Raw genomic sequence first — 25,552 nt, 5'->3', positions numbered from 1 at the left:
GGCTCATTAAACTTTGGTCTGAAGTGTTCTTTAAAATGCTCAGGTATGTCTTGGCAATGACTCTCCTGGAGATGTTGTTTAAAGATTGGGATGAGTGTTGTTTTCCAAGCTATTAAAGTATCATGCAGAACTCCGATACAGTCTAATTCTGATCCAACCGGGGTTAGTCTCTTTGCCCAGAATAGTTTATCCCAGGGCTTGATCTGTATGTTATAAAGGGAATGTCTCCAAGTAGGTTGCTCTATACACTGATCTAGTGGATCCGCTCATTGTTGACTTCTGGACTGTCTGATAGATAACAGGAAACTTTGTTTACCTGCTTAATAGGACAAATTGTTGCACAATGTAATTGATTCAATTTCCACCTCCCTAACAGAGCTCATTATGGTGATAGGCCTCCCAAAAATTCAGAGACAGACAGATTATAGTAAAAATAGGTGAACTCTTTGCTGTTACAGTGGTGTTGGTTTCCTTGTGTTATTGGTATTATTCTTAACAATGAGCTCAAAGTGCACGGTTAGGAATCAGATCCAAGTTTTCACAAAGATCACAAGTGTTTGAGTCTAGGGTCTTGGTTCATCTCATTCTGACGATAGAAGGGCCATCAACAAACTTCTGATCTGTACCTACATCCAGATAAGAATTTCCCAGAGTTTGATGCATTTTGGCTTGTACCCAGCTTTAATTGTTATCCATCCAACACTAAATCTGTCCGCTTCTACCTAATGATCGATACTAAAACAACTTCATTTTGTAACTTAATCAGTGATGCTGTTTGGGTTGTTTAGCTTCTGTGATAAAGCCTGAGATCAGACATTCCCCAATATAGAGCAGAACTTCACACCAAAACACTGGTATTGCAACTGATCTCACTATGTTGCATCACGGCATGATAATGCAGTGTGATCAGGCACTTACCCATGTCAAGATGGGAACATGCAAATGTTGTGATGTCATGACCCAGCATCCTCAGATCAAGATGCAATTATTTTGTACTCCAGAATGAATGCAGGGGACTGGACTGGATGACCTGGAGGTCCCTTCCAGGCCTATGAATCTATAAATAGCTGATGACCCTAACATTGTGCCAATTCTAAATATCTATTGTATGGATATTCACATTTAATCTGTTTAATTATTCACTCTAACAATAAAACATAGCCATTTTTGCCAACACAGACTTTCATGTTTCCCTGATTATGGCTGTGCTGGCCAAAACGTTTTATATTATTTTATATATATATCCTCCATGGAAAAGTAACAGTAGGAAAAAGAAAAGGAGTACTTGCGGCACCTTAGAGACTAACAAATTTATTAGAGCATAAGCTTTCGTGAGCTACAGCTCACTTCATCGGATGCATTTATGAAGTGAGCTGTAGCTCACGAAAGCTTATGCTCTAATAAATTTGTTAGTCTCTAAGGTGCCACAAGTACTCCTTTTCTTTTTGCGAATACAGACTAACACAGCTGCTATTCTGAAACCTAACAGTAGGAAAATATTCCTGTATTTTCAATCTTCTTCTGATGCTATTTAGCAGCTGGAATTAAGGGGGAGTAGCCCACACCAGATGACCAGCATGCTCTGCAGAGTCCATCAGGTAGTGGTCTATGGACCGGCAACAGATTGGGAATCTCTGTGCTATATTTTCAGCAATGATTGTATTACAATCACAGCCAATCAGCATTAATTTCAATGGAAGATGTGTGACTAACTCCTCTGCAGTGCTTTGAAAATCTCCAACACACACACACACACACACACACAGAGTGTGAAAGAGACAGAAGGAGGAACTAAAGATTGGAAGGAACAGAAGAATTAAGGACTGATCCTACAACCCTTATACACAGGAGTACCCCCTTGAAGACGATGGAACTACGTGGCTAAAAGTTGGAGGATCTAGGTCAGCAAGGCACGCTCATGCACATCAGTCACCAGTGAAGGAAACTAGTAGCTTTAAAGGCCTTCACTCTTTCTATTCATTTGTCCCCACCACAGCTACTCTAGCCAGATAAAATCTGCACCACTCTCCCATAATACCGGCTGAGGATTTTGTTGTGGCTGGAGAGTTGTTTCTTCGAATTCAACATTATCTTTAGTTTAAACAGCTAACCCAATGAAGTATTTTGCATTTTCAGATCTGTTGTCATTTAGGAGTTGCTGATGGTTTAGTCACCATAAGCAGAGATCCTGTCATAGGACAAGGGCACTGTAACATTTCCGGTACTCCTCTAGGCCCTGGTGCACTATACCAGATGGTAACACAAGTGACAGTTCAGTTGGTGCTTATTAACACCCAATGAATCTCTTTTTTAAAGGCATATTTTTCATTTAACCTTTGAACACCTTTTTTTGTTTCATTTTTTAATGTAGCTAATATTGGCTTTAAATCACCAGCACATACAGAAATTATTTCCTTTTAATACAGAGAAGGATTGACTCCATATCATGTCAGAATCAACTTCCCCAAAGTTTGCAAGTGTTTGGATGCAGTGATCCAGCCTGCACCTCTATGGGGACAGTCTTTGGGTTTGGGCCCATCTTTGTATTAAACATATAGCCTGGTATCTATGTAGCAGAACAGAACTGATGTACAGAAATATGTTTCATATGCCAGGGTAGTCCAAGGCATTTCTCAACTCACTGAATTCTATACTCTAGTGCAGTCATTATATAGCATTAAATACCAGCCTGTATGAGTGGGATTTTCCAAAGCACTCATGTTTGCCTAACTCTGTTCCCGTAGCAGTCCACGATAGACCTCCCACTCCAACGCTGAGAGTCCCAAGCTATCTGTCCAACTTAGGCATTTCAAAGGCGCTATCATTTTTTGTATCTCCACACTGTTATGTGCTCCACCATCCCTCAGATGCAGCCCTGTCCATTACCATCTGTGTTATTAACTGAATGGATATTAGCCAGGGCACTATGATTGTCCCCTGCTTTTTTCGACATGTACCAGGAAATCTCTTGCCTTCTACATTAGCAACCTTCCTAGAATCTAAGCAACTAGAAAAGCACCTGACTTATTATGTTACCCACTGGCCAATGCAGAATTGTTCCCTATATCATGTCCTCTAGTGCTTTGTCCAGTATAGGTTTAAAGTCATAAACCAGGAGGCTCCTACTGCCTCCGTTGGGAGACTAATCCACAATCTAATCAATAGCACAGAAGAGAGACACACACTAGCATGGGTTTTATTAGCCTAAATTTTCCTATGGTTAATTCCATCCCAGTACTCACAGACTGTACCCTCTTGTACTGCCATAAACACAATGTACATTTGCAGTTCCTCCTCTCCAAGAAAGATGGGCAGAAGAGATCTGGGTTTCTACATCTAATTTATACATATTCCTTCATAGGGCTTTTCCAGAGGGTTTTGTTTTGTTTTGTTTTAAGTCTATAAAATCAGCCCGTCTTTATGGAGGGCTCACACGCATGCTGAGGAAAGGGGGAAGCTCTGATTGCAAGGGGGAAAATGGGAGAAATAATTGACCTTCCATAAGGGGCCTCTGGCATCTTAGACAGCACCTTCAATTAAAAGTAAAGCAATCAGCAAAGGAAGGAAAGGGAAGGCCATTAAAATGATGCAAATGCTTCTGTCATTTGGTGGTGGCTTTTTCATCTGTCTCCAGGCAAATTTATGGGTGGATTGCGTGCTGTATCCCTAATCACCTGCTTTTGGTTTCTTTCATTCCCACTCTATCTCCTGGTCCTCCCCACCCCCACTTTTTTTTTTTTTTTAATCTTGCTGCCTGCAAGCTATGGCGACCCCTGCTCATAAAGAAAAGTCTTGGGCACTCCTCGTGTCTTTTTCTTGTACAGCAGGACACCTTCAGTTACAGTGTATTTGTGTTCAAAAATCATACAATAGGTGTTTCCTTTGGGATTCTTTAATCTCTTACTTTGGATCAGATTTGAAAAGTGAAAGGTCTTTCCTCTCATCAGATTCCTAACTAGGCAGGTTCAGTTCAGGGTGCTGCACAGGAAGAACCGGATTTTCAGCACACGCTACTTTTGAATGTCCCTATGGGATGTGCACATACAAACCGAGTACTGAAGTAGCACATGCTCTTGGCTAGCTAGGCAAGCAGATGGGCAATTGCACACACATAAAAAGGCCAGAATCCATTTCGGGTGGACACAGATATCCAGGTTATTCTCCTCCTTATTCTAAGAAAACAGAATGATCATCTGATATGGCCAGGGCCATGAAATTACAATGAAACTGTAAGGTTTCAGAGTAGCAGCCGTGTTAGTCTGTATTCACAAAAAGAAAAGGAGTATTTGTGGCACCTTAGAGACTAACAAATTTATTTGAGCATAAGCTTTCGTGAGCTACAGCTGCATCCGATGAAGTGAGTTGTAGCTCACGAAAGCTTATGCTCAAATAAATTTGTTAGTCTCTAAGGTGCCACAAGTACTCCTTTTCTTTTAATGAAACTGTAAAACATGTATTGACTTTTTAGCAACATGCCCAGCAGCTATAAAAACCTTAACATTCCCAGGGTCAAGAACTCTGTTGGCAATGAATTTTGGAAACGTTACATTGAGATCAGAATAAAATATTGGCATCCTCAGCTGCACAATCCTCTGGAGAATTTTTTCAGCTCCTCTCTCTTTGAAGGGGAATCTGCTTGAGATATTGGTATAACCTTCGTTCCAAACTATTACTGGACCACGTACACCAACCAGCCCCTTGTACGGAGAACAATGCAGAGGTGTTAGAACATGTTGCAAATCGCAGCTAACTTAAATCATTGTATAAGGAACAGGAGTCGAGCGATCTCTTAAATGGCAGCCTAGTGATTATGCTGCTCTAAAAGAACCTCAGAGAGTAACTAGGACACACGGATGGCTGCTAACTACTTGGTTTCCCAAGACAGCTCCCACATTGGTGAGTCTGTTTAACATCCTTCAAGCAAGACTTGCAGAACACTGGAACAGTTCTGTAATATCTTCATAGTCAGTGCAATATCACCGCAGCCTGCAGTTCCTAGAATGATTTACAGAACACCAGTCCCGCCTTGTTCACCTTCCGTTGCTGTCATTGGTATGTGCGCAGACAAAATAAAAGTAGGCTGGACCATCCCATCAAACTCAACCCTGACCTGGGTGGGCCAACTCCAAGAATAAGAGAGTAATTTATTCTCAGTGCCTGTTCAGCAAGGGGGCCAGCTGTGATGATGGCTTTTGTGGTGTTGCTGAACCAGCCTGAGACCCCTCAAGCCCTAGATTTACACAGTTTCATACTAACCCCAAAAGAAAAGCATTGAGAGGAGCATATGTGCAAATTCATCTGATGATTACGCTGAGAGAGTCTTCCTTCCAATCGCCTCCCCCACCTCACTCCTTAACACCTCTCTCCTCTCCAGTCCCTTTAGAGACCATGAAGCTTTAACTCGGTTGCAACGTGTGCACATTTCCCCATCACCCTGCTATCCTCTAAGATAGCTAATTTACAGTGCATTGGAAAATGGAGCCTGATCTCTCCATTATTGCTCCCAAAGGCCTGGCCCTGCTGCATACAGCCCCGTCAGATGCAGCAGCATTTCTCACTGCCAGCTCTTTTGTCTTGGTTGCTTGGGTTCCCTCCCCCACACACCCCTTTCTCCCATCACACTGGGTTACAAAGCCTTGGGTTAAGCAAAAGGAAGAGGGGTCTCAAGGGTCACCGCACATGAACCTTAGCAGAGCTCATCGCCTTCCAGCGTTCCATCCCCTTCCCTTCCCTTGCTGCAGCTGGAGCTGGCCATTAACAACACAAGGTCAAAGAGCAGCTCTGACAAAGAAGGCTGGTGCTCATAGCGTAATATACTCTGTCCCCAAAGCAAGGCCTCTAACAGACAAGGGGCTAGAAGAAAGGACTAATAGGGCTGAAAGTAAGAGAAGGACAATTTAGAGCTGACTATCAAGAAGAATTTCCTAACAGAGAAGTCTATTAGACTGAGAAACAATCACCCAGTGTGGATGCCCATTTGTGGATAAAGCACTGGAGAATGCAGTGGATAATCCCACACTGGTAGGAGTTGGGACCAGATAACTCCATACGTCTTTTTCATCACTAACTCTGATTTTAAGGATCCAATGATTATTCCTCAGAAAACTCTCTCTCCCCTCCTCTCCCTCCCCCTTCAACATGGATTGTTGGATCCTCCTTTTTTCTTAGCCCATCCTCTGTGGTAGGTGGACTAGGAGGAGGGTAATGAATCCTGCTGCAGACATGAAAGTAATGAGTGTTGCTTGGGACACTAGGGCAGAGGCTAAACATGGCTAGAAGATGGATATTCATTCCCATTTAGCACATCAGGTCTAATTTACTTCTTGTGTAAGTACCATTCCTGTGCTTTATTACCCCCGTACAAGTGCCATGTGCTTTGGGACCGTGTAGCACTGTGAAATTAGTTTTACCAGCAAAGTAAAGATTCAGCTTGGATGACTTGCCGGACACTATAGCTTTACACATAAATTCTAAGACAATGCACATTTTAATGCACTCCCAATACTAGAGGGTCCGCTCAGATTTAAGAAAGAAATATTATAGGTCATGTTTTTCCATTATTATTCCCATCAGCTGGGCAGATTCTATTTTCTCATCGCATTTGTCCATTAAAATGTGGTTGACATGCTCCCTCCTGTGTCTATCCCATCACTCGGCCTCACTTAGGTTTAATTGGAAGGAATATCAGCCTAAGTGAACAATCCAATGAATTGGGGTGAGCTATTTATTGAGGAATCCACCTTTACGCCTTAGGCCACAAGTCCCAATAAAACCAAAAGGGATAATTTGCTGCATTAGTCAAGTCGGAGCTGTAGATACCATTTAGCTGAATTTACGGTTTGACTTATCTTTGCTTGCAAGTAAATATTCCTGCCTTCGGTGCTCAAGTTTGAATATTAAGCTCCCTATGTAATAAGCAAAACCAAGCTGCCCTATAAAACTCATATCGCCAAATGCAGTTGATTGGACCAGTATTGCTCAATGCCTTTTACTTCAGTCGGAGGTGAACAGACTGCAGAAGGGGAAAGCTCAATGAAGTCCAGAGAAGGCCAATGTGGAATAACATTGTTTGTGCCTCGTGAGGTAACTCTGGCACCAGTTCAGAGGTGCTCAGGCTCCGGAACGATCTCTTATCACGCGCCTGTGCAGCGTCTAGCAGAATGGGATTGTGATCTTGGCTGAGGCGTCTAGGTACTCTCATAATACAAGTCAATAATATTAAGTACTATAAGCTGGGAGACTAACTCAGCGGGGGGGGGAGGGGGAGCTACCATGGCAGTCAGCAAGGTCTTTTCCTTGAGAGACATTGTTTATAAAACGAGAGTAGAGTAAATTAACTTAAACTGAAACAGAAATGGGAAGGTTTCTGAGTTTAGGGTTGAATCCAGTCCTAAGGCCCTATCTGTGGCGCCCAGCTTCCCAACTGCATCCTTGCATCTCTGTCTCCCAAACAGCCCTTGTCTTGAACACTGGTTCAAGGAACAGTGAAAGTTTAACTCAGGTTCAACTACTTCACAAGGGAGCATGGAGTGGCCTGGCACCATGTCACAGCTATGTACCTGGAAAGAGCTGTGTAAGGTCCTTCTTGTTAGCTACAGAGAGTGAGACAACTTGATGCAGATGCTTACCCTAGTATATAAACATATATGAATTGAATCCTTTTCCTGGCACTCGGCAACACTGAAAGAGCAGCATGTTAAGACGCAAGAACATGCTGTAACATACCTTTCCTGCCATCTAGACAACTCAGCTGAGTTACACCACTGAGCCAGCGTTGCTTTGGATACCTCCAGAACATGGGCAAGAATTTTCTGTAAAACAGGATAACTGCCCAAGTAATCGGATGCTGTGACACACCTGCAAGATTTACAAGAGAGAAATCGCACTAGTTTATCAGAGCTCAGAACATATCTATGATGTCTAATGTCCAAATGGTATCTGAGTCTCTGCAAACTCAACTGCCATTGTCCAAGGGTTCATCTGTCTTCTCAACTCCCTCCCTTGAAGCTACTGAAAAATCAGATTTAGCCATATGAATGACAAGCCAGACAAGCCAGAGTAGCAGTGAAAGGGCCCCTTTTCACGAGAATGAATCTAAGAGTAGAGAGGGCTTGGAAGAGGGAGGAAAGCAGATATCACTCATTATCCTTCGCTTCCTTGGTTCTCCACTTTTCCCACTTTATACATGACTTTAGTGCCTTGTTGACAGGTACAGGATTCACAGCCCTGGAGAAATAGGGTCTCTATGTATGCACAGAGTAGATACAATAAGGACATTAGCAGAGCAAGTGTCTTCTACACCAACCCAACAAAATGCTTCAGCCCTGAGCCAGAGGAACCAGACTCCAGGGCCCTTTAGTTCAGACTCCGCTCACCTCTCTGCTTGGACTTCCAGTAAGTTTGCCAATGAGCACCTAACGTAACGGTGGATTTTGTGACAGAGACTCTTGTTCAATACTAGACTGAGGCCCACCAAGTAATGTCACATAAGCCACTCTCTTTCCAGATGAAGGCACTGTCTGCCATTCCCTTTGAAATTCCATATTCCGTGTTGTGAGCATTGTGTGCGCACTGAATGTAGCGCAGCATTGTCCTTGAGTTCAGGGGCATCATGGACAGTCTGGTCCAGTCTTCCTGAGCTGGTAGAATAGTGGCTTTAGCACAATGTCTCAAAGCCAGAAGGGGTTAAAACAAGGGAAGAGTGGAGAGACGTAGATAACTCTGCCCATCTTTCCCCTACCCCACCCCCAAACAAACTGGTGACCAGTGCTAGGAAATGTCATTTTCACTATTGTTGGCATTACCAGACAAGAACCAAACAATAGGAAGGATTAGAAGCATGAAGGGCTGACTAAGCAGTGAACTTAGTCTATGCCAGACATTGACCGGGTGGGAAATCAATACACATCAGATGTACCCATTTCTTATAATGATCCCATCTGTGCTAATAAACTACAGTTTAGGTTGTGTCAGCAATTCTCATCTAAATTGTCTGCAGACATTTCCAACTCAGCTCTGAAACATTCATTCTGAGACGGATCTTGGAACACAAGGTCTCCAGGCTGCTGAGTCAGCCAGAATCCCTCCTGGGGACTCACAAAGGAGACATGGCAGAGCAGGAGCTGCATCATGCTTGGAGGGGATTCACTACATTCCCTAATACAAGCTCTGTTGGCTGTTGCAGAACAGAGGGTGAGGCCATGACCCTGCTTTCACCCTACCTCTTTCTGCTCCCTTTTAGGCCTTTAGCAGTCACAGAGGAGGGCATGTACTCTCCAGTGAACTCCAGGCAAGCCCTGTCATCAGGTGGGTGGTCTGTCAGGAGAGGAGAAGTTATTTGCAAACTTATTTCCTTGACCGGGCTCTTTCATCCATCCTTTCAGAAGCGTAGGCACAAATAGTCCTCACAATGGATGACCCAATCAGATGGACGCCTGCTGGCTTCATTAATAAAGGAGTTCATTAGAGTAGTTGCCTAAAGAGAGTAGATGGCAAAGCAATGTGGTAGGACCTGCTCCTTTAAGCTGGCAGAAGTCTCCTGGATTTCTAGGATGGGTGCAAAAGCCACCTTGTTCTATGGGTGTGTCTTGACTGCAAAACAAGGTTTTAACTCAGGTTAGCTAAACAACAGGGAAGACCCAGCAACCCATCTTTTAACTCAGGTTAACAGCTCACGTTCAACCCCAGGCTCCTGTTATAGACCTTAACTTTAGCTGCTCACCAGATGTGCCATTAGCTAAACACGAGTTGAGAGCCCACCTTTTATGTGCAGTGAAGAAAGATTTCTGTGTAAGAGGAGGCTAAGCTGACATCACCCTAGATTAATCTCTAACCTCCCTGAAGAGAAGAAACTCTACTTGTGGGGGTTAAAGGAGAGCTATTGATAGGAGCTATTGATGGACAGAAGTGAAAGTTACCACTGGCTAGAACAGAATTCCATCACTTGGGGCTCTGTGTTCTGTAGCAGGGGATACCAAATTCACCAGCCAGCTCAACAGAAAGGTAAATACCAAGCCTGTAGTGTTATCTTATTTGTTTCCCCTGCAGACAAGTGGAGACACTGTGTTACCTTTTTCCCCAGAAATAAATAGGTTTTCAAAGGTATTTTTGAATAGTTCTGGTAGATAGCCCAGTCTGGGTAATTAATTCCTCATGAATAAAGCATTCATGGTAACTTCTACCTCTCTGGCATTTCATACAGCCTTCCAGTACAATAGCTAAACTTCTTTGCCTCATGGATTGATGTTACAGTGCCTGGCTTCAATGGACTGATTTGATCACAGTCTATAAATACCTACATGGGGAAGAAATATTTGTTAATGGGCTCTTCAATTTGGTAGACAAAGGTGTAATAAGATTTAATAGTTGGAAGTTAAAGCTAGACAAATTCAGACCTGCAATAAGGTGTAAAGTTTTAACAGTGAGGGTAATTAGCTATTGGAACAATTTACCAAGGGCCATGGTCGATTCACCGTCACTGGCAATTTTTAAATCAAGATTAGATTGGTTTTTTTGAACAAACTATGCAGTAGTTCTAAAGGAATTATTCTGAGGAAGTTCTCTGGCCTGCGTGAAACAGGAGGTCAGATTAGATCATCACAATGGTCCTTTCTGGCCTTGGACTCTATGAACCTATGACTTTGGTTTCGATACCCATGATCCTAAACAGGACCACAGGGTTTCTGATGGACTTAAATCGGTTTTCCCACCCACAGTGAGGGAACCATACATTACCATGTGTGTTGTCCTTAAATGCGTTGTTTAGTAGCAAAAGGAATTTGACAAATGATGGGGAGAGAGAGGGTGTTCAAATTCTGTACACTTTTGTGAAAAAACAAACAAGCCACATTCCAGCATTTTAAATATCAGAAAATATGCTAGAGCACTCTCTTCATTCTGTCCTAAATTATTGTTATTGGGGGTTAGTGAACTTATGCTATGTGCCCATCCAGAAGTGGCTGCATTTCTGATTCTGTCACCTTTAGTCATGTTTAGTAGTAACTTGCTATCCCCAAACTCAGTAGACTACTGATATAGTAACTACTCAGCATAAATACAATGGCAGAATCAAGCCAAAATTAACTTCCCCCTTCCCCCCCATGGGAATTATCTTGTTATTTAAAAAAAATCTAAGATGACCAGAAAGTTTAGATTATGTAGACATAGGAAAATGCAGGTATTAGACACACAAAGTTGTCTGTGGTACCAGGCTGCAGGGATTTTAAGTATAACATTTTATATTTCAGAGACTCTTGCGCATCTTTTTGCTTTTCCTTCCTTCCTATCCTGAGATGGACTTTACATTTTTGGGAAAGAGTTGCTGGTCAGAGAGAGGGAGTTGCCCTGGGTCAAGAAATCCCAGATCCAGGAACTTGGCTTATACTTTGCCCTGCAGAAACATGTAGCGTCCCATTGCTAACTGCTATGTAATCTGCCCACAACTGTCGTTGACAGATTACAACAAAGTAAGAATGTTCCGTTGAAAGGGCTGTAGGTGACAGATTTGGTGCAGGGATATTTTAGTTGTTCGACTGTGTATTTTTATTTTTAAATACACTTAAGGCAGCTGGAACTGGCAATCTGCCATCAAGGTTTTTTCGGTTGTTTCTTTGCTTGTTTTTTGATGGGGTGGTAGGTTTGTGTTTTCTGTTTTTGCCCCTTGCGTGTATGTTCACAGTCCCCATTTTCCATCAGCTCTTCCTTTTGGCACTAGCCACTCATATTACAACAGTGTGCTCGTTAGTACAGTCTTGTACCCTTCTCCCCAAATGGCTTCCAGTGGACGTTTTCCTCATTGGTGGACCATTTAGATGTCCTAATTTTGGCAGCTCTGCGACTCCAGAGGTGGTGATCTCTGTGATGTCGCTGAACACTTCATCTTCGGTTGCTGCAAAGCAGCGTAGCATCACTGAAGTCAATGGGCCTCCTTTCTTCAGACTCCAAAATCAGTGGACCTAGGTTGACTTACACCCAGTGAAGATCTGGCCCCAAGAATTCAGAACCTCCCTGTTCCCTTTGAACTGACTTTAAGGGAGATGCACTGACTGATGCCACAGGTCGTTGGTCCATCATGTTCTTGGAAGAAATTCTATTCTCAGCTCCACCAATTTATTCTCAAGTCTGTGCCAGTTTCTGCTGTCATAGACTCTTGTGAAAGCCGCTGATGGTGACAGAAAGCTCACAGCAAAACAATCACCATGTCTCCTCTGCGGGGAGACCCGTCGGGGCGCAAGAAGACAGGCAGCACTGGCTGGGGTAGAGTCATGGCTGCAGCAACAATGCAATACATTGATTTTTATTGACAAGGCTCTCATGGAGTCCCGATTGAAATTTAAAGCTGCACCCCCTTATCGTACTATAACCATAAGGGAAGACACACTGTGGCAACCAGGTGACAGGGGAGTGAGATGTCGGGGGAGTAGCTGGCACAAGGAGGTGTGATTTATAATTCTTTGTGCCAGCTTGGTTGACTCTAGTTCATGGAATACTCTGCAGTAACAATCCCAACCACCCTCCTTGTACAGTCCTGATACAGCAAGGTTTGGGCTAGAGGCTAATAACATGCTTTAATGCGTCTGTGCATGACAGACTCGGCCAGATTTTGTCTGAGCTGAAGGCAATTGCTCTGAAGTGGCTCGCATTACTAGAGGCTACTGGGGTCATTTTTTTAGCAAAACCAAAGAGGCCAGTGTCATACAGAGTAGTAACACACAGCCAACATGTAATGTGTCATCAGTGTCATACATGTCGTGTCATCATACAGAGGGGGCAGAAGAAAAAGGTTAATTGTTAAGCCACATAGCCGAGTGCTGATTTATACGGTGGCACAGGTCCAGACCTCTTTATGCCAAGGGAGTTTCTTAGAGACACACACAGAGGTTTCCTAGGATTTGTTAAGTGTTTGCTGTGCAGAATGGTTAAATGCTTGAGAATAGCAGGGTCATGAATTCTCTCTAGCCAGAATTTAAATTGAGCAACCCAGCTTCCCCATGTGTCTGCAGCTGCCGTATGGTTGTCAGGCCTCTTGCCTAGCTTTCAGTCAGCAAGTACTACAGATTTGGATTTTCATAGGAGTAGCCTGGATTTTCAGGGGGCTGCTGCTCCACAAACAAGCAGCCAAGAAATTAAGGCCCTGATTTTTAAAAGGCCCTGACCTCAGCCTCTGATTTTGCTCCTCAAAATAATTGTGGGTCTTTATAATGGTCCTATTTTATAACATGGTCCTGATTGGTTACCTGACTTGCATGCGCGTCTAGGCTCGGAGCTATTAAATGCCCACTGGATTATTTGTAGGTGCAGATTCTAAGAGCTGTTTTCTGAGAGCTCTTAAAAGCCTCCTAGAGGCAGTGCAACTCTGTGATTTGTTCACATTTGAATTATGATGTGAAGATACAATATCACCACATGATGAGTACAGAGGGCAATATGGTAAAGGTGGCAACTCCACCACTGGCTGCTGGCCTGTGTCTATTCCTCATTAAAGCAACGCACTCATTCTAAGACTGATGTTCTGAGTAGTGCAAGGCAAAGGCTTTTGTGCAATTTTTTGTGCAAAAAATATTATATATATAATATATATACAAATTTGGGTCAACCACAACAATTCAACTGTTCCCCCTCCTCCAATCTCCTGGTGTTTCAGACCTGCACCCAAACCAAATACTCAGTTATTCACATAGTATTAGTCCTGAGCCCCATTCATCCTAATTTTTAAGAAGGATCAGGAAAACAGCGGGGCAGATTCCTAAACCAAAGGCAGTGCTACACTCCTGCAGGATGTGCTTACCTCTCTGCCTGAGCCACTTCAGAGCAATTGCCTTCAGCTCAGACAGAATCTGGCCAAGTCTGTCATGCACAGACACATTAAAGCATGTTATTCAGTGGAAACTCGCTAATGAGCACAAGGCTATCATGGAGCAAATGAATGTCATTGTCAGTTGGTTGCTAGGGGACTTTATTCTTAGAGGTGGAGTAGAATGGGGCTATTATCCTTACATCAGTAAGGGTCTGAACTAGGAAGCAGAGCATATGAAGAGGGGAAAGGAGGAGAACCGTGAGGGTGCAGCATGGAGTGGAACTGGGGAAGATTGAAAGGGGAGCTTCTAATGCTGGAGTGGAGGCTCGGCTAGAGACCAGACCAAGGGGGGTCTAGGAAACGGGTCTCTTGGAAGGGTGCAGTACTGCAGGTCTGAGGTGGGGAGCTGAGTACAGTGAAGAGACAGAAAAGCAGAATTCAAATGTTGCTGCAGCACCGGTGCAAGCTGGGAACCAGCTGGTAGGAAACTAGAAAGCGGGGGAATTCTTGCACAGCTGCAGCCAGAGCATGAGAGGAGAGGCTAAAGAAGGGTGACTCTCCTAATGCAGGTGCAACCTAGAAAGCAGAGCAAAGCAGATTACAGCACGGTACCTGTAGTAAAGGCAGGGACAGCACTGTAGAACAGACCTGATCAGACCCCTGAGCCAGTGATGTACTGTATTCATCTCTCTACTCTCCCCTTCTGTCTCTCCTTTGCATTTCATTGCTATCAGCCTTTTTCTCCATCTAACTTTCTTGCTCCAGTGAAAGAGTCATATTGTCCTGGTTTTAATTCATTCAAGAGGAGCAGCTGTTACAAAGTTACACAGTTAAAGTTTTTTCTGAGATTTAATCTAAATCTGTTGTGCTGTAGTTTGAACCCGTTGCCTCTTGTCCTGCCCTAAGTGGCAAGAGAGAACAATTTTTGTCCATCTTTTTTTATGGCAGCCTTTCAAGCTGTCATATCCCCCTTAATCTCCTCTTTTCCAAACTAAACATACCCAGTTCCTTCAGCCTTTGCGCACATGGCTTGCGTTCCATCCCTTTGATTATCTTTGTCATTCGCGTCTGGATCCTTTCCAGTTTCTGTTCATCCTTTCTATACAGGGGTGACCAAAACTGGACACAGTACTCCACCTGAGGCCTAACCAGCGCTGAGCAGAGCAGTACTATCACCTCCCATGATTTGCATGCTCTATACCTCTGTTAATGCAACCCCAAATTGCATTCGCTTCTTTTGCAACAGTATTGCACTGGAGTGGGGCAGGGTATGACCAAGTGTTCAAAGATCACAGGTCAGGTCCAAACAATCATAAGATTGGTCTTAAAAATCAGGGTTTTTTAAAAAATAAATTATGGGGCGGGGTGGTTATTTGCATCCTCAGTGTCTGCTTGGGACAGGTTTTCAGGCTGTTCTCTGCCACCAGGAGAGCTAGAAACTTGCCTTTCATTTTTGTGAAAACTGAGAGTCTCACATAGGCACATGCCTCCAGGGGCTGGGGCTTTCGGAAAAAACAGCAAACATGGTGAGATTCTCAATACGATTATGAGAGCTGGCACTGGGCTAGGATAAAACAGATCTGGATTCTGTGCCTGGATTTGCACAGATTCCCTGAGAGGCCTTGGACAAGCCACTTTTTAGTCTGTGTCTCAGGTCCCCCTCTGTACACTGTTAATACTTTCCTACCTTCTGTTGGGAGGATAAATACATTAATGTCTATGGGGTGCACTGAAGGCTGCAATAGACAAGTCAAACAAAAGTGACCTTTCGCCCCTGTGGAGATAGACAGAGTAAGGTCACTGCTAATCTGCATTTCAGGAGAGGATCCCAATCCCCAGTGCTCAGCCAAGACATTCATGCCGAGGTCAGGGTTTGCCTCTGGGAGCCCTGGGCCAAGCAATAACCATTTCACATATTCATTGATTTAATAGCTCCGATCATCCCTAACTAAACACCACTTTTGTTTCTTATTTGTCAAGGTCTAGACTTGATCCAATTATTCAATCTAGTCGGACTACTGCCTTACCATTCTTGTTTGGAAAAGAGTGCGAAACTGGGCTTTTCCCACGCCTTAATACAGCACGTTATCTGTCCCAGCAAGACATTCCCTCCTCACCCTGCCATACAGTGTTGCTGCGTATTTCAAATCCTTTGCCTCATTTTAGGAAGCAGAGAGGTTTGAGTCAGATTGAAAGGACAAATCCCTTACTGTAGCCTTGAGAGAGCCAGAATTGACACGCTAGAGCTGCCTGGCTGCTACACAACTATATTATGCTTCTCAGTGCAACTGCCGCATGTTTGCCTCCAGTTTGTTCTCAGAGGCAGAGCACTTTCTCATGAGTATTTTGTGCCCCAGAATAATGTGAATGGTTTCTTTGGTGCAGCCTCGCCAGCTTCCTTGCCACTCAAATGGCATCTGGCAAAGGTCCCTTCAGCAGCACAGGGGAGGTGTGATTTCAGACATATGTGGAATTTTATGTTCCACTTGTAGAGTATATGCAGCTGCATAGGGCTGTGGGCATTTGCTGGGCCCAGCTGGTGCCAGACATCCAGAAAGGGATAGATAATGAGGCAGTATCATATTTTCTGTCTTTATATAAATCCATGGTATGCCCACATCTTGAATACTGCGTGCAGATATGGTCGCCACATCTCGAAAAAGATAGATTGGAATGGGAAAAGGTTCAGAAAAGGGCAACAAAAATTATTAGGGGTATAGAACGGCTTCCATATGGAGGAGAGATTAATAAAACTGGGACTTTTCAGCTTGGAAAAGAGGCAACTAAGGGGGGATATGATAGAGGTCTAGAAAATCATGAGTGGTGTGGAGAAAGTAAAAAAAGGAAGTGTTATTTACGCCTTCTCATAATACAAGAACAAGGGGCCACCAAATGAAATTAATTTAAAACAAACACAAGAAAGTATTTTTTTATGCAACGCACTGTCAACCTCTGGAACTCCTTGCCAGAGGGTGTTGTGAAGGCCAATAGTATAACGGGGTTCAAAAGGGAGCTAGATAGATTCATGGAAGATAGCCATTGATGGACTTATTAGCCAGGATGGGCAGGAATGGTGTCCCTAGCCTCTGTTTGCCAGAAGCTGGGATTGTGTGACAGGGCATGGATCACTTGATGATAACATGTCTGTTCATTCCCTTTGGGGCACCTGAGGACAGGATACTGGGCTTGATGGACCCTTGGTCTGACCCAGTATGGCCAGTCCTATGTTCTTATGAATCCATGGTGGGATGCATTTGAGCATGCCTGGTGTTGTACATTCAGTGGTACAGAAGGGATTCATTTGTAAGGTACACCTTACACTGCATGTTTAATGGCATACCAACCACTCTGTGTTTGGTGGCAGAAGGGATGTATATCTGGGCATCCTGGCAGGAAGTGTTCGGCAGCACAGGATTGTGTGTTTGGGCACAGCTTGTAAAATGCAGATGGTGGCACATGTGCACGTAACAAGTCAGAACAAGTGTATGGAACTCTTACTTTCCTTCGGGTTTTGTTAGCAAACCTTCAGAGGATTTTACACCCAACCACTTTGTCTCCTGGTGTTTCCAAATATCAGGACACACATCCTCAGGTGGCATAAATGAGCATAGTTCCACTGAAGTCAGTGGAACTGCGGTTGGTGATGTACAACAGCTGAGGATCTGGCCCCAAACTTCTATTGGGGGTTGGGTGCATGAAGGATCCTCCCACTCTCACCCCATCTGTTGGAAAGTTGACAAGAATTCGAGGAGTAGTGGGGATAGGTGGGCTGAAGACAGGATCCATTAGGTGAGAGTTCTCGTGCCCTATTCTTTGGTTGCTATTCGGCAAGTGCAAAACACATCCAGACTGTGCTAGCCTTCTATCAGAGCCATCAGAGACCGCAGCTGAACTTACAGGTCGATGGTGGAATAAGTGAATTTCCCACAAAAACAAAAAAATTAGAGTTAAGACTATAAGAATCACATTGGGATTGTCTAAAAACCCCCAGTTGGGGATTGGTCCTGCTTTGAGCAGGGGGTTGGACAAGATGAACTCCTGAGGTCCCTTCCAACCCTGATATTCTATGTTGATTCTATGAAGTTTCAGCCACAATACCTTCTCCAGATAAGATCCCTGGATTCTCAACTTTAGTTTAAACCGAAGATCCAAGCCCACCCAGCTTGTTTTGCCAGCAACGGTCAGAATGTGTTGGGGTGAATGGTTCAGAGAGAACAGATTGGTCCTGCAACCCCTTCTCCACCCCTAGTTAGGCTGGAATTTTAGGCTGAACCATCTTTGTTGTCTTGGTTGAGCAAAAATATAAATAAATAAATAAAATAAATAAATAAATGGAAAAGAAACAAAGCGCAAACAACTCCACGGGTTGAAGCCAACGAAATATCAGCTTTTCATTGTTCAGTCTGACTTTCCCTCTTGCTGAGGATTTAAGTCACTTGTAGCATTTCTTTAACCCCTTCACTGTTGGCTTCCGTTGTCACTCCTGTGCAATGTGGTGGTTTCGCTTGGAAGGGCCAGAAATATACATGCTCCAGAAATCACATGCCTGGTAGATAAGGCAGCTCCGTGTGATCAGTGTTGCTTTGGGATTCTAATAGTTCTTTTTAAAAAGTGTAGGTCAGCAGTCCCCCTCTGTACACTTGCTCTCTAGGCCCAAGCATTTTGATGATTTAGAGCAACATTTCCCAAATTTTGAAACCTGACTCCCCTCTTCTGGAAACTGAAATCAATTGCAAGCCCATCCTCACACTTCAGCCCCCCGCCCCCCGCCTGTTGTAAAAGACTTTGTAGTCTTATCGTGGAATCCAGACAAAAAAATGTTGTTCAAGCAAAATTAAGGTTGACAGTAGAGCTGAGCAAATAATTGGTTTTTCAGTTTGATGCCAAATCACACGTTTGACTTCTGAGAAAAAAACCTGGATTTGTTTGTTTGTTCGTTAGTTTGCATTTTGTTTTGGTTGAAAGTATTTGCCAAATTCAACCCAAATTCATGAATAGCTTCAGTGCCCCCCCGAAGTGTGTTTTCAGCTAATTAGTCACCAAAAATATTTCCCTCAGCTCTAGCTGAGCGCACATATCGACAACTTCAAGAGAAAAATCCTCAAAGGATCATTGTCATTAGTAAAAAACAACTATCTAAGAAGATAGGAAATAAGCTAAAGTTAAACTTATAAGAAACCCCAATATTTTAAAGTATACAAATTCACAGTTAAGGTGCCCAAACTACCTTCAGGCTGCTCATGTGATGACACCCTAAAGGCATCAGAAGCTCATATTATCTTATCCATCCATAACAAGAGTTTCATCCATTTCTAATTTCCTCCTACTGTTATTCACACCTTCTTGTCAACTGTTTGAAATGGGCCACCCTCATTACCACTACAAAAGTGATTTTTCCTCCCTGGGTATCCTACAGTTAATTTAATTGTCTCGTTAGCACTGACCTCCCCCCCCCACTTGGTAAGGCAACTCTCATCTTTTCATGTACACACACACACACACACACACACACACACACACACACACACACACACACACACACACACGTGAATGTGTATATCTGCTACTGTATTTTCCATTCCATGCATCTGATGAAGTGGGTTCTAGCCTACGAAAGCTTATGCCCAAATAAATTTGTTAGTCTCTAAGGTGCCACGAGGACTCCTTGTTGTTTTTGCTGATACAGACTAACTCTGAAACCCATCTCATCATTCACATTCTAGAATGCCTCGCTCTTCATCATACAGAGGTTCTGCCAGCTTCAGTCTTGACAGCCACAGAGAGAGCCAACAGGAAAGACCATCTGAAGCCTCATGCGCTCTCAGCATCTGCTGATGTTTTCAGAGAGAGACACAAGCAAGTTGAGCTACTAACTGGCCATTTTCAAGCACAAATGCAGACTTTGTGCACAGAGCTACAGTAATTGCATATATGAAATGTGTGCACACATTTATATACATTTCCAGGCTCCTGATGTCTTGAAAAGAGGCCTATAAAGTAAAATTATTACATATCCAAGGGAATCTTGTCTGTTTTAACTGCTTTCAAGAGCCCCCTAACTGTATAGTATAATGTTTACTCGGTGGAATAAATGCACAATTTAGGCAGATTATTTAGCATATTATTTCTGACAAGCCGAAAGTGTAGCAGCAACTCCTCCAGAGATGCCATACTGTGCGCTACTACGGCTTTGTGTGTGTGTGTGTCTCTCTCTCTCTCTCTCTCTGCCTGCTAAGCACGTTATTCCATATGAGTATTTTTTTTGCACTGAAAATAAATACTTCAATGGTGTAAAATAAATAAAATCATCATCTCCCATGCCACCTGAGAACCCCATTAGGGTGTACAGTTTATCCCCACTTGCTCTCGACTACCTCCCCATCTGCTTAGGTATTTATAATGCTCCCATCAGAGCACTAACGAGGCACCAAAATACGGAAAGAGTGCAATGCAATCTCAGGAAGGCTTCTGCTCTCTAGTGCAAGCTGAGCTGCTCTTCGGGAGTTCTTAGGGGAGGGTGGTGACCCCTTTTTCTTACTCCTTAGTTTTCAACCACTTTACTTTCCAGCTTCTTCTGGCCCTTATCCCTAGTAAGTTCTAGGTTGTTCTTCAGCCCTGCCATTGTGAGAAATAGACCTTTGTGGAAAGAGGGGCCAAATTGCATGCTCTTAGCAATAACAAATGAGCGTGTGCCATCTTTCCTCACAACCAACACCACATCCGTGTGTGAAAGCTAAGCCAACACAGTCAACCGTACAAACAAACTAGCATGTGCAGCATGCAATATTACAAGAATAGACAATTCTGCCATATCCCACATTTTTTAACATGAGCATCATTCTTGTGACTCGAGTTTTTTTTTCCTTTGCAGCAAGAGCCAAAGTCTCTTTATTTTGTAGGAAGCTTTAATTAGACACGGCTGATCTTTCCATCACCTGGTGCTGTTCCACCAAATCTATAAAAACTCTTCCGTGTCTGTAATTACTGTGTGTCTTGTGTTTAAATGTACTGTCGCTGATCTGCAGAATTCAACAAAATCCTCGTAGCAAAGCGTGAAATATTATAGGACAAAGCAGTAAAGTACACAACAGTAGCTATTTTTCAGCCCTTCCAGTCTGCACAAAATAAATCCAATGTGTATGATCTCCATTCAGCTTCCTGGGGTAACTTGAAATTCTATCATCAAATATCATAACGTATTTATTAACTGCTCTTTTTGTGAGCAAGAGATGTCTTCCTTTTGACAAATCACCAGGTTTTTATCACTACCATCTACAATATGGGATGCGAACTGCTGCTTAGGGACTCTATAAAAGCAGCCCTTACTTGGACAAAATACCCAGTTAAAGTCAACGAGGAGGAGGAGGATTGCTAAGGACTGCAGCATTGAGGAAAGAAGGAGAGTCTTGTGGTTAAAGCTCTTAACTGGGACTCAGGAGACCTGAGTTTGCTTCTTGGTTCTGCAACAGCCTTCCTGTCATGTCCTTAGGAAAGTCAGTTCTTCTCTCAGTTCCCCATAAATGACGTGAAGATAATAATATTTCCCTAACTCGCCGAGGCGGGGGGGGTTTGTGAAGACAAATTCAATATTCATGATGCCTTCAGATATTACAATGATACAACTATTGAGGCGGGTGAAGGAGAGTTTTACATTAACTGCACTGGATGCTCCATTGCCTCCACTCCCTCCAATTCTATGCCCATGAGAAGGCCCGGCAAGGACTTTTTATTGGAAGCAAAGGAAACCGTGATCTGATGAACCACTGATATTTTCCAGGCCTGACACTGTTTTGTGCTAACTCCATCCTCCCTTTGGAAATAAGCTACTCTGAGCTCAAACTCCTCTCCTGATAGACTACGTAGGCCAGAGACACTCTTGGCCTAGCCCACAGAGATGATTGTTACAAACCTAGAATTGAACTGACAGTGCTATTTAACCATTGGCTCACATGTGGAGTGATTCAGCTCATGGAGCACTTCATGAGGCATTGCCTCTCCAGGACGCATTGTCGCTCCCTGGCCCACAGGAAGAGAGTACAGGCTGCACCATCCCATATCCCAGTAAAGCCTTCTCCACTTTCTATGCATTGATAGATCCCAGAGGCACATGTGAAAGCTACTGCATAGCCTCCATACAGAGATTGCACTTGTCCCTAGCCCTTGCATGGGAAGCACTGAACAGTAAAAGGCAACTTCAGCTCTCCAATCTCTCCCCACCAAATTTCCCACAAACCTTCACTACCTCCCCCCCTGCATCTCAATCTGTCACATGTTGACTAATCCCAGGCTGATTTTATCATTTCCTTTCTCTCTGAGGGGTTTTAAAATTGAAGGAACCACTACTCCTCCAAGTCAAGTTATTTGGCTACTTTTTTTTGTACAATCAGGTATGCTGGTTGATTTTTGGATTATTAGCAAAATGACACGGGAAAAGACTGCAATTATCAAAATTGCAATAGTCGTTGTGATGGCATTTTGAAAGGCATTCCCACCAGGCATCAGATCTTTCTTATCCTGTAACATCTTTGAGAGGAAATTCTCTAGCAGATAAGTTTCTTTAGGAATGGAGGCCGCCAGAATGACATTGACAGGTATCATTTACTATCAAAGCCATGCCTACAAGGAATTAATAGGCTCAAAGTACTCTGAGGCAGCTACACAGGAACCAACCTCCTGCAGCACAGACTCAGAAGTCAGGCCAGGCGAAGTGAGATGGGATGCATGGGTCAAGTCTTTCAGGTATATTTGAATGACCACAGAAGGCTCAAGTTGCTCCTTCAGCTTCCAGGCCACTCTGCAGTTGGTCACACTGGATGATATAAAAATGTGATGTGAGGTGTCTGACAGAGTGGGGCTGCTCCAGTGACAGTCTGTCTTGTGCAGGAACTAATGTCTGTTTCAGCTAGAATAATAGCAGACGGAGATCTTCACCCATTAAATAGTCAACCCAAATGTTTTCTGAAGATATTGAAAAGTTTGGATCATTTTCTTCTCCCGCATTACTTTAATTTGTACGTCTCTTCTCGTTTCTGGGTTCTGAGCTGGACTGAAACCAAAATGCTGAAATACCATGAGAAGGCTCATTGCAGAGTATTTCTGGCTGGTTTGCGCGAAATTTCTAACCCAGGTTTGCAGACCCAAGAGATCCAGATGCAACTGGGATAACTGACACATTTCGGTGCATATCCAAGCCTTCTGAGGTTTGCCCATCACTAGTTTTGGGTTATGCCAGCTGTGTGATAAGATGTTGGAATAGAACAGAGCTGTGAAATTAGCTTATTTCATCATACACGGTATCTATGATGGACGTACAATGTGAGTAGCAAATGGAAACCCCAGCTGATAGTTAATTGGTCAGGTTACCTGCTGTACAGGGAAAGGAGAATTGGACACTTGGTAGCATGGCCCCATTAGCAGCAGCTCATCTTTCTAAATGGCAAGGTGAATGACCTCATGAAACAGGCCTATCTCATGCCACTTTCAGGTGAGCATAAAAAACCCATGTCTGACAATTTTCCTCCCACCAAACCCTAGGGCTCCTTACTTGATTGACACTAGAGCTCAGATCTCCTTAGCTAAAGTTTTCCTTCCCATGCCAGCTAAAGCTAAACCACGCCACTGGATCGGATCTTTTGAAATGGCGTCTCTGCCATGGACGATCTGATTTTTTTTTTAAATGGGCAAGAATTGTTTTGCTTAGGGGTGAAGAAACTAAAGTTGCTACCCATCACTACCCAAGAGTTTAAAAACAAAAGCAGAGGTCCCACATCCTTATTCAGATCCTGGGACCTCTGACCCAGCCAGTGAGGGGCCAAAAGGTTGAACCCAGCAGGACTAGTTACACCTATGATCGCACCTGCTTGCCTTCCAGAGTTGGAGAAGGTTGCCTTGGGATAAAGAAAATAAGCCGGAATAGGGATTTCACTTGGCTAGCTCTGTTGATAGTGAGCCTTTGTAATTCGTCAGACTTCATCATCAAGCAGGCTGCATTTTCTACAGCAAGATCAGTTTGTTTATTTCTCTCCTGTGTCGGAGTTGAAGTGGCTTCTCTTACTGTAATGGCAATGCTATAATGCCATGTGGATGAATCAGCTGCCTCAAGCTCCCGTGCCAGACCCTTGTCCTGGAGCACAGCGGCATTCTTTCTACAATGAAGGTTTTGGTTTTATTAATCAGAACAGGCCTTTATTATCTCAAAGGCCCTGCCAATTTATTTATTTTTAAACTTTCTCTGGCAGTGTGGAAAGCCACCAGCTCCAAGGGTTAGCACGCTTGTAACAGCAGAAATTGAAACATATGTATGAGAGAGAGAGAATATCAACTCACACACACACACACACACACACACACACACACACACACACACACACACACACAACCTTAAAAAAAATGACACACGCACTGTGCTGAGCCTCCCAGCGCAGAGCTGGTCCTGACTCCGGCTCTGCTGTTTTCCTCTTGAGCTGATCCCAAGATGGGGAGACCTAGTCAGCTTCATCCAGGAAGAGCCATTGCCACCTTCCTCCCATTTAGCAAAAGAAGATCAGGTAGAACTGGAGAACAACCCGACATGAAAATGGTGTCATTAACTAAATGAGGCAGCTCTGCAGTCTGTCTGCAGAACCCCTGTGGGAAAAGGAAATCGGGGGAGTCACTGTCAGTCATCAAACAAAAGCAGGACAAAATTCTTCCATAGTCCAGTTTTGTTCTGGACCATGTAGCTTACAAAAGATGAGGACAGTACTGAACTGCAAGTCTCCAGTATGTTTCATTTGGGAACTCAGAAAGCCCCACCCACCATCAACTACTACAGCGGCTATTTATTATTTGATAAGCCCCATCCATGTAGCTGTATCCTGTGGTCAGCTCTGCTCTACACAGTGATTTTTTTCAGATGGTCTTTACCAGTAACATCACTGGTGATGTGCACAACTTTTAAAAAGAATTGCTCCACTGCAGGCTCTCCTCTCTAGGTCTCTCCGCTGACGGTTGCTCCAGTCCAATGATGGTCTACTCTTCTTCCTCCGGCCAGGTCACACTTAGTCCCGCCCCTTCCCGAGTAATAGAAAGTCCAACAGAAACAAATGTCCAATCTCTCGGGCCAGCCTGCCACCTGTGATTCTGGTCCCAGTGGTCTGTACACCATTCTCTCAGGGGCTTCACCCCATCTTACCAGTGGCCAGTAGGGGAATCCCGGTCTAACCTCTGCCCTGGGTTCCCCAGGATAGGCAGTCAAGGTTCACCCCCAGCGGACCCCTTACTGCCACCTCCTGGGACTTCTTCCTCCCCAGCCTTTCCCCTCACCCTGCAAGAGCGCTCTTGTTCCCTACACATCTCTTCACTCCCTTCTCCTGGTAGAGAGGAGGAAAGTTTCTCCCAGCAGCCCCCTTCCATTCCAAACATACTCTGTTTGTAGCACCACCCAGCCCCTCCTCAACTGGGTTTCACCAGTAATTAGCCTTAGCCCCCCCATCCTTCAGGTGCAACCCATGGGTTAATTAGCTTCTCTCCATAAAAGGTAGCCAGCCTGTCAAGTGGGGATGTCATGCTGCCTGTATTTTGGTTCTGTAAGTGGGCTTTGGGGGCAGGGGACACCGTTATGATTAGGACTTTGATCACACCAGAATCTGATCTGTTCGGCTGCAAAATGGGGATTTATCAGCTGCAGCAGGATGATGACATGCAGGTGCTGCAGCGAGAGACTGTATTTGAAAAAAAAAATCAATGTAATTACATGAAAAGAGAAATTGAGGGGGA

The 25,552-nt window shown here is 43.9% G+C and overlaps 1 protein-coding gene across 3 annotated transcripts in view; it reads left to right on the top strand.

Moving 5' to 3' along the window:
• GNAO1 (G protein subunit alpha o1) overlaps positions 1-25,552 on the top strand; it is a 294,593-nt gene that overhangs the window by 201,637 nt on the left and 67,404 nt on the right. The window lies entirely within an intron of this gene.

The sequence above is a fragment of the Dermochelys coriacea genome, chromosome 12, assembly GCF_009764565.3.
Source record: "Dermochelys coriacea isolate rDerCor1 chromosome 12, rDerCor1.pri.v4, whole genome shotgun sequence".
Lineage (NCBI taxonomy): Eukaryota > Metazoa > Chordata > Testudines > Dermochelyidae > Dermochelys > Dermochelys coriacea.
Note: the sequence above shows the minus strand (reverse complement) of the source record. Positions and strands in the feature narration are given on the sequence as shown.